General features: G+C 54.3%; 1 long non-coding RNA gene across 1 annotated transcript in view; it reads right to left on the bottom strand.

The window, feature by feature from the left end:
* LOC141731364 (uncharacterized) overlaps positions 1-4,514 on the bottom strand; it is a 15,290-nt gene extending 10,776 nt beyond the window's left edge. The window contains exon 1 of the long non-coding RNA XR_012583403.1: positions 3,825-4,514. This is a non-coding gene — a long non-coding RNA (uncharacterized LOC141731364). The remainder of the gene's footprint in view (positions 1-3,824) is intronic.
* Between the last annotated feature and the right edge of the window lie 237 nt (positions 4,515-4,751).

Here is a 4,751-nt window from a genome sequence, read left to right as displayed (position 1 = left end):
GAGCACAGGGAGAGGGATGATAAGAGGGGTTCTGCCTAACCCACTGGTTTTAACGTGGTCACCACTGATGTGCCCCTCTGAGACACGGTGTCACTGCCTTCCCAGGCACTGCACAGGTTCCCCAGGGACAGCAATGTTTGTCTGCCCTTATAACTCCCCTCCAGAGAGTGACCCTGTCTTGGCATGAGGAGCCTGCTGCTCTCCCCAGAAAACCCCTTGATTTCCTCCAGAATTGGGTCTGAGTGTCACAGAGAGCACAATGCAGGGGCCTGTGCCAGCCTGCTGGCTTGCTGGGAGGGAACCAGTGTGTTTTAAAAGCACTTTCCTATTGCCAGGTTGAATTAACTCCCCAAAGGCAGTTATTTATGGATTTGAGAAGAGAGCATCAACTGGTCTTCATGTGCAGTTGTTGTCCCAGTGCCCTGCCTGGTCCCCATCTGTGGAGAAACACGGGAAGTGCCAAGGAAGGAGGCAGCGATGAAGATCCCATCCCAACGGTTCCAGCGTTCTCTCACTGGGGTGGTTTGGGTGGAGGCAGGTTCCAGCAGCCTGGTGGGAAATGGGAGGCTCCAAGGCTGTGACCCTGGCAGATGGCAGGACCTGGGTGCAGCCCAGGTGGGCGCAGGGGCTGGAGCCCTGGCTGGGCAGGGGCTCACCGTGTGTGACAGCAGCACTGAGGGTCACGCCTGCGCTGGGCACATGAAAGCCTTTGCTTTAAGGCCTTTCTCCTTTGGTTGTTTTGAACCTCTTTTCTCCATTGCTCTTTTTAAACTTGTTTTTAATTTGTTATTCTCTTTGTAGGCCTCCTTTATTTTTATTCTACTTTACCAAAGCGCCTAGATTTTATTCCCTTCCCAGCCTTATTAGCATTTTGGTCTTTGATCTCTTTTTAAAAGGATTTACACCACAGTTTTATGATTCAATTTTCCAAAGTGTATTTTCACATAATCTACAGAAATGGCTGAGACAAGAAAACTTTGCAGAGAAGAGAGCTGGTCCCTGCAAGGCTGCTTAATGGAGATAGGGCAGGGGTTGTCACACACTGCATTGATGGTGCTCTCCAGAGCACCCCACATCCCACCAGCTATCCCACAGCACCCTGGGTGCCCCCCACCACCTCACCCCTGAGAACCAGATTGGGATGGGGCTGCCCAGTGTCTTCCACCCAAGTAGCACATCCCCTTTCAGCTGCACAACCTTTAGCAGCTAGGAATCACTTTCTAATGAGCACAACAAAGAGATAACAATTAATGAGGAAGCAAAGCATTTATTTCTGAGCCCTAATTAACATTATCCCAAGCATTCTCTCAATGCTCTTTTGATGTCATAAAGCATGCTGGAACTATAAATGAGCTGTTCTCCCATTAACACTGCCATGCCCCCATCCCCTCCCTCGGTTGCCCAGGCATTAACCAACCCACTACATCCACAGGAAGTTAAAGGCTGCATCTTTACTCACAAGAAAACAAGATAAACAATCTGCAGATGGATTTTACTGTGATGTCCCAGGATGGGAAAGGGTGAAAATACAGACACCACAGCACTCTGAGAGGGCACATGTTGTGGACATGCTCCCAGGTCCCTAGGCAGGCACTGGGGCCACCCAGTCTCTCCAGCTGGCATGCAGGAGTGGGTCTCCACCATCTGGAGTTCACATCAACCATATATTTGAATGGAAAAATAATTCTAGTCACTTCCCAAACCAAACCATGCCTGAGTTAAAGTGTCCCCACTTTCATGGGTCTGCAGTGGTGAAATTGCACGTTCTTCCTGGAATGTGATACAGAGATGCACAATTTCCTGCTTTGCATAGCTCAAATCCAGAGCTCTTCCAGCTCAACTTGCCTTCACTCTGCAAAAACAAAGCTGCAGGTACCTGCCAGGCTGTTACACAGGGATCGTGTCACTGCCAAGACTGATTGTGTTCACACACAGCATCTCCCCAGTATTTATCTGTTTTATGTGGCTTATCAGGTGCCAGTGAAACCTCTGTTCCTGACGGGGTAATGCAGGCTTGAAGGCAAAGGAACCCTCTGGCTTCGAGCACATCCGTTACTGGTGCAGCCAGACGCAGCACATCAATAACGGCGCTGCCTGAGCAGGGCTGTGTCACAGCCCTTCCCTGCACAGCCGAGCTCTGGGCTCCAGGTGCTCCCGAGAGGAGCCCGTGGGTGAGGCTCCAGGGTGGCTGGCAAGAGCCCGTTCTGCACGCCCTGTGCCTCACAGGGAAGCTGCTGGAATTGGAATTGGCTCCACTGGAGCCCCCACCATCTCCCCTACAGCCCAACCTCTATCTGTGCTTTCCCTTGGACTGTTCCCCTGGTGCCCCTCAGCCAGGGCTGTGTGCAGCAGCAAAGAGCCTCTTCTTCATTATTTGCCTTAAGACTGGTATCATATCAGCATTTTAATGTGCCTGTTTGTGGCAGGGGCCCGCGGGACCAGCTGTACCTGCTGCTGTGTGACCCCAGCCCAGCTGCAGTGTCCCGTGGCCGTGGGGCCAGGGGTCAGCTCCGTGTGACCAGGGACAGCCCACGGCCCCCGGCCCGTGCTACATCCCCCAGGGGCTGCCCCCAGCCCTCCTTTCCCATGCCGACCCTGGGCAGCCCTGCGTGCACCGGAACCGCTAAACCCCTCCTGCCTGGGCATGGGGCTGCTGCAGCACTTGGGAAAGAGCGATAATTTGGCAGGGGGTAAGCAGGAGGAGAAAATCGGTGACAATGTCTGGGCGAGGAGAGCCGATGAGAGGAGCCGCCCCGTGTCCCTGGACACCTGGGAAGCAGGGGACACCCAAGGGCTCCCTGTGCAAGGGCGACCCCCTGCCCAAACCATTCGTCATTAACTCCCACTTAAGAGAAGAAAGAAGCTGCGCAAACCATTAGGAAGATAATTGGTCTCTTCTCTGTGTTTCAATAAAAGCCAGGGACAAAACACCATGTATGTGAAATAAGTACTTTGGGATAACAGCACCCGTCACCTTGACAACTCGGTCAGAGGTCTCGGCGTGGCGGTGCCTGCTCAGTGAGGTGTGAGCGATAGAGGACGCCGGGGACAGGGGGAAGATACTTGTCTGACCAGCGGAGCCGCGAGCACCACAACAGCCTGTTAGCCGCAGGATTTCTGAGCAGCCGGCAGCTTTCACAAGAAAACATCGCAAAAATAACCCCTGCGGAGCCGGGCGGACAGCGGTGCCTGGGCTGTGACACGCTGTCACGGGAGAGCGCAGACACGGGGACACGGGGGTGACACGGTGAGGTGGGGTGCCTGCAGCTCCGGTGGGGTTCCACAGCTCAGGTGGGGTTTCATGGCTCAGGGTTCCACAGCTCAGGAGGGGTCCCACAGCTCAGGAGGGGTCCCACAGCTCCGGTGGTGTTCCACAGCTCAAGGTTCCACAGCTCAAGGTTCCACAACTCAGGCGGGGCTCCACAGCTCAGGGTTCCACAGCTCAGGTTGGGTTCCACAGCTCAAGGTTCCACAGCTCAGGGTTCCACAGCTCAGGAGGGGCTCCACAGCTCAGGGTTCCACAGCTCAGGTTGGGTTTCACAGCTCGGGTGGAGTTCCGCTCATGCTGGGATGAGACAGGGAGTGCCCAAAGCGCCTCTTGCTCTGCCCAGTTGGACCAGCCCAGCACAGGCTCTGGTGGCACCCACGGGGACGCAGCTCCACCAAAGCCTCCCAAAAACACCAACACATTAAACAACATAATATCGCAAACAAAAGGTGACAAGGTAACATACTAATATGAACAGACACAAAATCAATAGGAATTTCTATTTAGGTAGGAAATCAATAGGAATTTCAAGGTAGGAAAAAGGGAAATTACTTACATTTAATTTGAGCTCTCTTCAGGTCTGGTTCTCCATAGAAGGGCGGCGGTGGCTGGCAGGGCTGGGGCAGCAGGAGGGCCATGGGGATGATGGTGTGGGCACCCGGGGTGGATGCTGCGCTGAGCCCTGGGGCACGGTGAAGGAGCACCCACAGCAAGGAGGGCTGGGCACCCAAGGGTGCAGCGAGGCTCGGCTTCCATTTCCAGCGTCCTCATCCAGCAGCGACGGCGCTGCCAGGCAGTGTTTGCAAACAGGCCATCCTCGGGAAGAAAGTCCGTGCAGGGTGCCTGGGCCGTGGCAGCTCAGCCCTCACCCCGCAGGATGATCGTGCAAATGGGCTCACTGGTCAGTGCAGGGCCCTCCTGATCCCAGCAGCCTGGCCAAAGCTCCCGGCTCCGGCTGTGCCATGCTCTCAGAAGGATGAGGACCTCAGCTTGAGCCCCTTTAAATCAAAAGATGTTATGAAAGTGAGAGATTAGTGTTTTGTTAAAAGCAGAGCTAGCTGTGCCTCAAATTCTGCCCCTTCACTTGCTTAAAATTAAAAGACTTCTGGAAGTATTAGTATTCCACTGAGGATCTCCAAATCACCTCCTGAAGTGGCTGAAGGTGGAAACAATTTTAAGCCACTGTTTGCAGCTAGATTTGACCGCAGCAGCAAAGTCCAGTGTAGCAGCATTTTGCATTTCATTCATTCAGGAGCGCTAAAATGGTCTGATGCATTTTAATTGACACAGATTAAAATGGGAGGGAGGCAGGAGCTTTGGTGAGAGGTGGGCAGGGTGGGCTGTGGCCAGGGAGCCACGAGTGCAGCTGTCCCTGGCTGAAGGGGCAGGGGGAGCATGCCAGAGCCCCAGCTCCGTGCCTTGGGCTGCCTGAGGCTCTCCTGGGGCACCCTAAGGTGCATTTCTGCTCCTCCCAGCTGGGACT

The sequence above is a fragment of the Zonotrichia albicollis genome, chromosome 21 (assembly GCF_047830755.1).
Source record: "Zonotrichia albicollis isolate bZonAlb1 chromosome 21, bZonAlb1.hap1, whole genome shotgun sequence".
Classification (NCBI taxonomy): Eukaryota; Metazoa; Chordata; class Aves; order Passeriformes; family Passerellidae; genus Zonotrichia; species Zonotrichia albicollis.
This window is presented reverse-complemented; position numbering and strand designations above follow the sequence as displayed.